Source organism: Sturnira hondurensis, unplaced genomic scaffold (genome assembly GCF_014824575.4).
Source record: "Sturnira hondurensis isolate 20B ecotype Veracruz unplaced genomic scaffold, ASM1482457v3 Scaffold0009932, whole genome shotgun sequence".
Taxonomy (NCBI): Eukaryota; Metazoa; Chordata; class Mammalia; order Chiroptera; family Phyllostomidae; genus Sturnira; species Sturnira hondurensis.
The window spans coordinates 134,986-147,125 of record NW_028082563.1 but is presented as its reverse complement, the minus strand read 5'-3'; the positions used below and the strand labels follow the sequence as shown (position 1 = coordinate 147,125).

At 38.3% G+C, this 12,140-nt stretch overlaps 1 pseudogene; it reads left to right on the top strand.

Moving 5' to 3' along the window:
• The first annotated feature begins 2,198 nt into the window (after nt 1-2,198).
• Nucleotides 2,199-10,579, top strand: LOC118995188 (lys-63-specific deubiquitinase BRCC36-like; annotated as a pseudogene).
• The last annotated feature ends 1,561 nt before the right edge of the window (nt 10,580-12,140 follow it).

The window sequence follows — 12,140 nt, the reverse complement described above, 5'->3', positions numbered from 1 at the left end:
TAGTCCATTTATGTTTAAGGTTACTATTGATAGGTACTTATTCATTGCCATTTTTGTACCACAGTTCCTCTCTTTCTCTCTCTTTCCCTTCCTTTCCTTGAAGCAGTCCTTTTAGTACTTCTTGTAGAGCTGGTTTGGTGGAGGCATCTTCTTTTAGTCTTCTTTTGTCTTGGAAGCTCTTTATTTGGCCTTCTATCTTGTTTGAGAGCTTTGCTGGGTAAAGTAGGCTTGGTTGTAGGCCTCTGGTTCCATTATTTGAAATATTTCTTGCCATTCTCTTCTTGTTTGGAGTGTTTCCATTGAGAAGTCAGTAGCTAGCCTTATTGGGGCTCCCTTGTATGTTACTTCCTTTTTCTCCTTTGCTGCCTCTAAGATTCTGCTTTTGTCTTGGAATTTTGCCATTTTAATGATGATGTGTCTTGAAGTGGGCCTCTTTGGGTTCCCCTTGAATAGGACTCTGTGATTCCTGGATTTGTGTAACTTTTTCTCTCATCAAATTAGGAAAATTTTTCATCATTACTCTTTCAAATAGGTTTTCTATCCCTTGTTCTTCTCCTTTGCTGCTTTGGGACCCTCCCTTTTGCCGAGGGTCAATCTGGCCATATCTCCCAGTGTCCATGAGTCTGTTGGGCCACACCACAAATCTCTAAAATGAAATTCTCAGTTTACTGTGTTGTTAGTAGAAACACTTTTAAATCTCTGATCTCTATGAAAGAATGAGATCCTGCTTTTTCCAACTTTAATCTAATAGGTCCAATTCTAAAAGTATTCTGTGAAATTTATAAAATGTTATTAAAAACATTTTTTACTTATAGAATTTCACATTTACCTTGTGTGTATCTCCCAGGACATCCTGGAATAGGTTGTTAAGGTGTGTCCATTTACTAGCAAATCTTGTGTTCTTTTTTCTTTTTAAATATTGTGTTGATTGTACCATTACATTTATCTCAGTTTCCCCCCTTTTCTGCTACCCTCTGCTCAGTACACCCATTCCCTCCAGTAGTCCCACCCATGATTTCATGTCCTTGGGTCGTGCTTGTGAATGTTTTGACTTCTCCATTTACTATACTTTTCTCAACATCTACCTCTCTACTTTTTACCTGCCAAATATGCCTTTTAATTCCCACAGCTTTCCCCCCATTTCTCCCCTTCCCTTCTGAATCCATTCATGTGATCTCCATTTTCCTTAAAATGGAGTAAGTAATATATTGTCTTTTATATTACTGTCTCTTATATTATATATCACAGTATAAGATAAACTATTTCCAGGTCACAAAATATGCTTGTTTGGCTTTATGGCTGTAGCATTGTAGAGATGCATCCACCAAATTAGCATTTCTCAATTCTCTGTATTACACAAGGATTATTTTCTCTTCCAACATGTGATTTCCCAGGCACATCTTGTAGGTCTTTTATGGGAGCCTGGATTAGAACCCACAAGATATCTGTATTTTTTCAAACTGTGAAGTTAAGTCTGTTAGGCTGTCAGAACTCATTCAGGTTTTATTTTTTGTTTGCTTGGTTATTTGGTTGTCGTGGTTTTTTTTTTTCTATTATTGATTAGAAACACAAGGTGGTGCTATCTAATAATCTTCGAAGAAGTTTAAACTATACCCTGAGTATGCATCCAGTTGTAAATTTGAAATGAATGTCAAGTTTATATGAAACAGATGGTTAGTAACAAAAAAGAATCTAGTGTTCTAGCTTGTCATCCAGTGTCTTATTTTATGTATTGTGTTCTGGACTTTGATGATAAGTACCGTTTGCTTAATTATAAATATAATGCACATATTTTGGTATCTTTTTACTCTGTACTGTATTCCATGGTGTTGTTTTATTCTTCTCCATAATTATTACTTTAATGCAGTATAATCTTCCTCTTGAGTAGATACACTATGCTGTATTTAATGCATCCAACAAACTCTGTGTGGCACACAGTTGGAATTGAGAACCACTCACTTGGTTAAATTTATTTAAATTGGTTTAAATTGGTTTAAATTTAAGGTTTCCTAGTATGGAAACCGAGTAATGTTTCCAAGAGTGTACAGAACTCAATGTGTAATCTATTCTGTGTATTTCAGGGTATATGAAGCTGAACTGAGCACAGTACCTGATCTGAAGAACAGAGGAGTGGCTGGATCTCTGGGTTGGTCAGGCCTGAGTTGGCCCGAGGCAGTTGTGAGCAGGGTCAGACCAAGATGGCGGTGCAGGTGGTTCATCTTGATTTGGATGCTTTCCTAGTTTGTCTCAACCATGCTCTGAGCACAGAGAAGGAGGAGGTTATGGGACTGTTAATAGGAGATATGAATGATGACACAAAGAATGACTCCAAGTTTACATGTGCCAGAACTAAAACACACACCATTGCTGAAAAGGTTGACATTGTTCACATTCATTCTGTCATCATCTTGCAACGATCTGATAAAAGGAAGGATCGAGTCAAAATTTCTCCAGAGCAACTATCTGTAGCCTCAACAGAGGCAGAGAGGGTGGCTGAACTAACAGGTCCTCCCATGAGAATAGTGGGCTGGTATCATTCCCATTCTCATATAAGTGTTTGTCTTCACATGTTGGTATTTGCATACAAGCCTTGTACCAGATGATGGATTGACACTTTGTAGGACTTATTTTTTCCTGTTTCTTAGAAGATAAAAACATAAAAACTGATGGGCTACTCTACACTTGCTTTCAAACCATTCAGAAAAAGAACTCAGAGTATGAGAGAATTGAAATCCCATTCCAGGGGCCGCTCCATTCTGGAACCAGAGGCACCTTTCCTATAGTGTTAGTTCCCCTGTGGCAGGAATCCAGCTGCCTGTTGAAGAAGGAGGGTGAGGTGGTTTGAACACCATTCTAATTCATCCTGAGTTAGACCATGGATTCAGTTTTAGTCTCTTAAAAAGAAAGTGATTTTGGAGGTTTGTTGTTTTTTTTTTTTTTTCATTTTGGGTGGCAGCAGGTTGACCTTAGGGCCCAATGCAAAGTGATTTAACTTTATGCTACTCTTGTGTTTGGAGGAGGACAAAAAAAAGAGTCCCACCTGGCAAAATTTCTGTAACATCTTCAGTTGAAAACTTCAGTATTTTTAAAATCGCAATAGTTGTTGTGTCAAGCTTCTTCAGGTGGAGCTCCCAGGGTTAGCTAATTTTGGGGTCTGAAACAGATGCAGAGACCAAAGGCAGTGCAGAAAACAGCCACCAATTTTGCTACGCCTCTGAGCTGCAAGATTATATTCATTTGGGGGCTTGCAAGATGGTGACAGAGTAGGATGGAGTGGATTCCATTTCCTTGTATAAATGGGAGAGGATCCTGGCTGATCCGTGGAAGAGCAGCACAGGCAGCCAGCAGTTCCCCAGCAGATATGAAAATAAGGGTCCAGAAATCCTGACAGTCACGGAGGATCCAGATGGTAGGGAGACAATGGTGGTACAGTGGAGTGTCAAGGACCAGAGCAAAGACAGGAGCAGCAGGGGCTTCGGTGGTGCACAGCCCGGGGTCCAGTGTCCGGTGCCCAGCACTCAGGACTGGCTCCTGGTGCATCTCCCTTGGACTCTTTGGGAGCCCCGGGCCTGCTGAAGGGTTGGAAGAGAGCTGGGTTATCAGTTTCCTCCCTCCCCAGCCAAGCAAGGTTGGGCACCAGGAGAGATTTGTTTGCCAAAGTTCGAAGAGAGGGTACTGAGCACAAAGGGCTGAGATCAACCACGGACTCTGTGGCCACCGGCCTGGAAGGATTGAGAGGCACAGTGTGGGGCTCTGACTTAACATAGTCACAGCTGCCCCGTCTGCTCACCAGCCGCCCTGACAGTGAACCCAAGGTTGGGCGGAGGACCTGGCGTTCCCCCACAGAACTGGGAGGGTTCTATGCCCGAACCCACAGGAACCAGGCAGCTTGACCAGCGTGAGCACACGTGCACACGTGCGCACTCCGCAACAAGGGCCATGGTGGTAACCCCTGAGAAAAGAACACTGTGAGGAAGTCCTAGATCCCCTTCACAGGGTGCTGGGGAGAGGTGCGGCTCTTGGAAAGCGTTCACAGAAAGACCACACTGATTGCCCCTCAGCCTGTTGCAATCATAAAAATGGATTTGGCCAATTTGAAACCAACAAAAGATGTTTTGGAGTTTTTTTAAAATAATCTTTTGTCTTTTTATTTTATTATTATTTGATCTTTCAATACATTTTCCTCCTTTTTCTTCTTTTCTGTTTTATTCCTTCTTCCTTTCTTTCCAAACATCACTTTTTCCTTTCTTCTCCTGCCTTTTTTAAAAATTTTTTACCCACAAGCAACACAAACAACTTGTAACTGCAAAAAAACCAGAGCTGGGCCCAAGGAAGAGGCTTCCCAACAGTGGTGACAGAGAGACAAATTTCACTTTGCTATAGCAGAGAAGCCACAAGTTGCTGCATATTTTTATTATTACTTTTTTCGTTATTCTCACTTCTTTTATATTTTAATAGTATCTTTGTGCTCCTCCTCTTTCTGTACTCTTCTTTGCCTTGGCTTGTTATACTGTATCATTTGACAGGTTTGCCCTGTTCTCTCCTCCACAGGGTATTGCTAATTTTCTATACTTCCTGCCACTTATTTTCCTTTAGCACACTACCCAAAGTCCTAAATCCCCTACTCAGACAGATCACATAGAGTCTGTCATATGATTGTTGCTCCAATATTATTGTAAATAATAGCTGTTCTATACAACTGTCAATACCTCACAACACAGCTTCCAGATCTTAGTCCACTTCACAGTTTCCTGAGTTCTATTAGTGGAGTAGTTAACTCTATTTGCTCATACACTACACCTATTTACTTTCCTTTACTCTCACCTTACACCAGAATCTGAATACCTCCAAACTCAGTGCTTTCTAAATCCAACTCACGAGCCTTCTCTCTCCAACAAGAGACTTATCATGTGTCCAGTCTCTTAAAAGTGGCAAATTGGGTTGAAGATTATGGTTAACACTATATATAGCCTAAAGATCTTCTATCTTTTCTCTACCAGCTGTGACTATAAATGTCATAAAATACTCTCTCTCTATCATAAACCATCTTGCCTCTCCGTCCAACTGATCACAAAAAATAAAAGTAGGTAGAAGCCGAGAACACCAGGATAACTGAAGGAGGCTGCACCATTGAATTTCACAGGCATTCCACCACAGAAGTTTACATAATACACACAGAGAGTCAGAACAGATCAATTTAAGGAGCTGAGGCTAACAGGAAGAGTCTCACAAAAAATGAGAAAGACAAAGAAACAATCCCCAAATGAAAGGGAGGGAGGAAGCCTCAAATACAATGTTACATGAAATATACTATCAGACACTGAATTCAAAGCACTGGTTATCAGGAAGTTCGAAGAGCTCACAATGAGCTACGAAAAACTACAGGAGAGCTACAATGTGCTCACCAGAAACTATATCAGCATGAAAATAAAATAGAAACTATCAGCAAGGGAAAAGAGGAAATGAAGAATAAAATTTCCAAATTGAAGGACAGAGTAGAAGGAATCAAAAGCAGAATTGATGAAGCAGAAGATCAGATCAGTGAGTTGGGAACAAAGTAGAAAAAAACTCACAGAAAAAGCAAGAAAAGAAAAAGAGGCTCAGAAAGAATGAAGAAATATTAAAAGAAATGCAAGACAATATGAAATGTAATAATATCCAAATAATAGGGATACCAGACAGACAAGAAGAAGAAGGGATAGAAAACCTATTTGAAAAGTATTGATGGGAAACTTCCCTATATTGATAGGAGAAAAAGTCACATGAACTGAGGAATCACATAGAGTCTCAATCAAAAGGAACCCAAAGAGGGCCACCTGAAGACATATCATTATTTACATGGCAAAATTCCAAGACAAAAGCAGAATCTTAGAGGCAGCAAAGGAGAAAAAGGAAGTAACATACAAGGGAGCCCCAATAAGGCTAGCTACTGACTTCTCAATGGAAACACTCCAAACAAGAAGAGAATGGCAAGAAATATTTCAAATAATGGAACCAGAGGCCTACAACCAAGCCTACTTTACCCAGCAAAGCTCTCAAACAAGATAGAAGGCCAAATAAAGAGCTTCCAAGACAAAAGAAGACTAAAAGAAGATGCCTCCACCAAACCAGCTCTACAAGAAGTACTAAAAGGACTGCTTCAAGGAAAGGAAGGGAAAGAGAGAGAAAGAGAGGAACTGTGGTACAAAAATGGCAATGAATAAGTACCTATCAATAGTAACCTTAAACATAAATGGACTAAATGCTCCAATCAAAAGACATAGAATAGCTGAATGGATAAGAAAGCATGACCCACACATATGCTGCCTACAGGAGACCCACCTTAGGACCAAAGACCATCACAGACTAAAAGTGAAAGGATGGAAACAAATTTTCCAGCAAATGGACTAGGAACAAAAGCTGGAGTAGCAATTCTAGTATAGGACAAAATAGACTTCAGAAAAGGGCCATAAAGAGAGACCCAGAAGGTCACTCATAATACTCAAGGGAACAATACACCAAGAAGACATTAACATTGTAAATATATGTGCACCCAACATAAGAGCATCCAAGTACATAAAGAAAATCTTAGAAGATTTCAAGAAAGGTATTGACAGCAACACAATTATAGTAGGGGATTTTAATACCTCACTGTCAAAAATGGACAGATCTTCCAAGCAAAATATCAACAAAGATATTGTGGCACTGAAAAATGCCCTAAATGAATAAACATAACTGATATATATAAGCCTTTCCTCCCAAAGAAGCTAAATACACATTCTTTTCAAATGCACATGGAATATTTTCAAAGATAGACCACATGATAGGGCACAAAATGAGCCTCACAAATTCAAGAAAATTGAAATCACACCAAGCATTTTCTCCAACAACAAGGGACTGAAACTGGAAACCAAAAACAAGGAAAAAACCCCAAACACTCAAAATCATGGATATTGAATAGTGTGCTATTAAACAATGAATGGGTCAAGATTGAAACTAGGGAAGAAATCAAAAAGTTTCTGGAAACAAATGAAAATTAACTCACAATAACCCAAAACGTATGGGTCACAGCAAAGGCAATTACGAGAGGGAAGTTCATAGTAATATACCTAGAAAAGATAGAAACATTTCAAACAAGCAGCCTAACCCTACACCTGCAAGAACTCGATAAACAAGAACAAAAACAGCCCAGAACAAGTAGAAAAAAGGAAATAACCAAGATCAGAGCAGAATTAAATGACATAGAGACTAAAAGCACAATTCTAAGGATCAATGAATCCAGGAGCTGATTTTTTGAAAAGATAAACAAAATAGATAAGCCTTTAAGTAGACTCATCAAGAAAAGAAGAGAGAAAACACAAATTAACACAATCAGAAATGAAAGAAGAGAGATTACAATTAATACCACAGAAATAAAAGGGATTGTAAGAAATTACTATGAAAAATTATATGCCAAGGAATTTGAAAACCTAGGTAAAATGGAAAAATTCCTAGAAAAAGTATAATCTTCCATAACTCAATAAAGAAGAAGCAGACTGCCTGAACAGACCAATAACAGCAAATGAAATTGAAGTAGTAATCAAAAAACTCTCCTCACACAAATGTCCTGGACTAGATGTTTTCACAGGAGAATTCTACAAAGCATTTAAGGAAGAGCTAACACCTATTCCTCACAGACTATTTCAAAAAATCGAAAATGATAGAAAATTTCCGAACGCTTTTTATGAAGCTAGTATCATCCTAATTCCAAAACCAGATAGAGACACAACAAAGAAAACTTCAGGCCAATATGGCTGGTGAAAATGGACATTAAAATCCTCAACAAAATATTGGCAAATCACATCCAACAATACATCAAAAAGATCATAGACCATGGCCAAGTGGGATTCATCCCAAGGATGCAAGGATGGTTCAATATTCAAAAATCAGTAAATGTAATACATCACATAAACCAAAGGAAAGGCAAAAATCACATGATCATATCAATAGATGCGGAAAAAGTTTTTGATAAGGTACAACCCCACTTATGATAAAGGCACTTAGCTAAGTGGGAATAAAGGGAACATTTCTCAATATAATGAAGGCCATACATAAAAGATCTACAGCCGACATCATACTCAATAGGAAAAAAAAAATTCCCAATAAAATCAGGAACAAGACAAGGTTGTCCACTTTCACCACTTCTATTCAATATAGTATTAGAAGTTTTAGCCACGGTAATCAGATAAGAAAATGAAATAAAAGTCATTCAACTTGGAAAGGAGGAAAGAAAACTGTCAGTGTTTGTTGATGACATAATAGTGTAAATAAAATATCCTATAGACCTTACCCAAAAACTGCTCGACCTGATAGATGAATTGGGCAACACAGCGGGTTGCAAGTGAATATTCAGAAATCAAAGGCATTTTTTATACTAACAGTGAATCAGCAGAAGCAGAAATCAAAAAAAAAAAATCCCACTCGATATAGAAATACAAAAATAATATATCTGGGAATAAATCTAACCAAGGAGGTAAAAGACTTGTATGCAAAAATTACACAACACTGAAGAAAGAAATTAAGGAAGACACAAACAAATGGAAACATATACCATGTTTATGGATTGGGAGAATTAACATCATCAAAATGTCCATACTACCCAAAGCAAGTTACAGATTTAATGCAATACCTATTAAAGTGTCGATGGCATATTTCACAGACATAGAACAAACACTTCAAAAATTTATATGGAACCATAAATGACCCTGAAGCACCCAAAATTCTGAGAAAGAAAAACAAAGTAGGAAGGATCACAATACCTGATATCAAACTGTATTACAAGGCCACTGTAATCAAAACAGCCTGGTACTGGCATAAAAACGGGCACATAGACCAATGGAAGAGAATAGAGAACCCAGAAATAAACCCAACTCTCTACAGTCAATTAATATTCGAAAAAGGGGGCAGTAACATAAAGTGGGGTAAAGATAGCCTCTTCAACAAATGGTGTTGGGAGAACTGGACAGCTACATGCAAAAAAAAAAAAAAAAAATGAAACTCGAGCACCAACTTACATCATACACCAAAATAAATTCAAGGTGGATAAAAGATTTAAATATAAGCCATGACACCATTAAAGTCCTAGAGGAGAACATTGGCAGGAAAATATCAGATATTTCACGCAGCAACATTTTACTGATAAGTCCCCTAGAGCAAGGAATATATAGGAAAGAATAAACACATGGGATCTCATCAAAATAAAAAGCTTCTGTGCAGCTAAAGAAAACAGCAGTAAACTAAAAAGAGAACCAACTGTATGGTAAAACATATTTGCTAATGATACCTCAGACAGAGGTTTAATCTCCAAAATATACAAAGAACTTACACAACTTCATTTTAAGAAAAAAAAACTAACCTAATTAGAAACTAGGGAAAGGACTTGCACAGACACTTCTCCAAGGAGGACATACAGAGGATCCAGAGACACATGAAAAGATGATCAATATTGCTAGCTATCAGAGAGATGCAAATTAAAACCACAATGTGATACCACTTAACACCAGTCAGAATGGCTCTCATAAACAAAGCAATAAACAACAAATGTTGGAGAGGGTGTGGGGAGAAGGGGACCCCAGTTCATTGTTGGTGGGATTGCAGACTGGTATAACCATTATGAAAAACAGTATGGAATTTCCTAAGAAAACTAAAAATGGACCTCCCTTTTGTTCCAGCAATTCCACTGCTGGGATGATATCCTAAGAACCCTGAAACACTAGCACAAAAGAACCTATGCGCCCCAATGTTCATAGCAGCACAATTTACAATAGCCATCAGCTGAAAGCAACCAAGCTACCCATCAGTAAGTGAATGGATCCAAAAAACTATGGTACATTTACACAATGGAATTCTATGCAGCAAAATAGAAGAAGTTCCTACTCTTTGCAACAGCATTGATGGAACTGGAGGGCATCATGCTGAGTGAAATAAGCCAGGTGTTGAAAGACAAATAGTATATGATCTCACCTTTCACAGGAAACTAGACAATGAAACAAACAAACAAGCAAAATAAAAACAAAGACACTGAAATAGAGAACAGAGTGACAGTGACCAGAAGGGAGAGGGGAGGGAATTTCAGAGGAAAAAGAAGGATTTACAGGAAGTAGTATAAAGGACACATGGACAACGTCTAAGGATGTTGGAAATGGGAGGGAGGTGGAGAACACAGGAAGGGGGAGGTAGAGGTGGGATGGGAGTAAAAGACAGAAAACTGCTTGAACAATAATTTAAAAAAATATTTTTTAAAAAGAAGTCCCAATCCATAGTATACCTCATGTAACCATTGGGAAACTGTGCCTTGAATCAGCAGTTGGTCTGCCCAAGATCCTGTGCCAAGAGGAGCAGGATGCATATAGAAGGTTTCACAGTCTTACACATCTGAATTCAGTAACCAAGATCCATAATGGCTCAGTGTTCACAAAGAATCTCTGCAGGCAGATGTCAGCAGTCAGTGGGCCTCTTCTGCGGTGGTTGGAGGACAGACTGGAGCAAAACCAACAGCATTTACAGGAGTTGCAACAAGAAAAAAAAAGAGCTTATGCAAGAACTTTCTTCTCTAGAATAAAGTGGTCTAGAATAAAGTGGGAGACAAAATAGAGGAATGGAAAGGATCCATGTATAAAATTAAATAAGCTCAGTCAGTTTTGAAGAAAAAGTTGGAAGGACTCACATTACCTGAATTCAAGACTTACTGGAGTAATAAAGATGGCATAGTATATAACCAGCTGAATTTTGACAAAGGTACAAAAGCAATTGAATGCAGGAAAGATAGTCTGTCCAACAAGTGATGCTAGAGTAACCAGACACACATAGGCAAAAAAAAAAAACAAACTTTGACATAAAACGCACACCTTATATAAAAATTTAACTCAAAATGTGTCATGGACTTAGATGTAAGATGTAAAACTATAAAAAGTTTAGAAATAGCCCTGACTGGTATGGTCTGACTGGTTGAATTGAGTGCTGGCCTGTGAACCAAAAGGGTGGCAGTTTGATTCCCAGTCAGGGTACATGCCTGGGTTGCCAGCCAGGATCCCCAGTTATTGCATGCAAGAAGCAGCTTATCAAAGTATTCTTCCCAGATTGATGTTTCTTTCCCTCTTTCATCCTTGCATTAAATAAATGAATACATAAATAAGTAGATAGATAGATAGATAAATAGAAAAAAATACATAAGAGCTTTAATAAATGAAAACTAACAAAAATCTTAGAAATAAAATTATAGAAAAAAGTGTATTGTCTTGAGCTAGGCAACAAGTTATCAGCACTCACCCCAAGGCACAGTCCTAAAACAAAACAAAAAAAAGGGTGACCCATTGGACTTCCTTAAAATGAAAAACCACCCTGCCAAATTTTAGAGAAATAAATTATTGAAGGAATTATTTGCAAACCATGTCTGATTAATCTAGAACATGTAACAGGAAAAACCAATACTACAATTAGAAAGTGGGCAAAGTGCCTAATAAATATTTCACTTAGGAGAACAGAAAGTAAGTGCAAGAAGAGATATAAGTTAAATATACATATACTGTATGACCCAACAGTCTAATTCATAGATATTTATGACAAGGAAGTGAAAACCTGTGTGGACAAGAAAACTTCTACATAAATTAGAGAAGCTGTTGAGAGCACTTCAAGTGGAAAAAAAATGATCTCAGTCAGAAAGTGGAAGCCTTGAAAGAGCAGGGCCCTGTGAAAGCAGCAGATGTAGATGTAGCAACAACTGGGATAGAGCCCTGTACTACTATTGATTCTCAGAAAGACTTGAAGCCTTCCTCCACAGGACCTCCAGGAATCTGCTTGCAAGATGAGACCAAGGGAGGAAATGAAACCAAATGCAGTCCCAAAGACCCTTTCCACACGATCTCTTCTGGGCATTGATTCAGTTGATGTAGTGACGAGTGCTTCATGTATTGAGACGCACTTTGTATATAAGTTTTCCATAGCTTTTAGAATAGGTTTTCTGATGAAAGGTTTCTACTTCTGCATTTCCTTAGAACTATTGAACTGTGTGGTACACACAAGTGCCTAGCAGTCTTGCGTTGTTTGATGTATACATTTCTACAGCTGTATTTCCTATCTGCCTTCTTTTCCCCTTCATCAAAATATGTCTACTCATTGCCTTA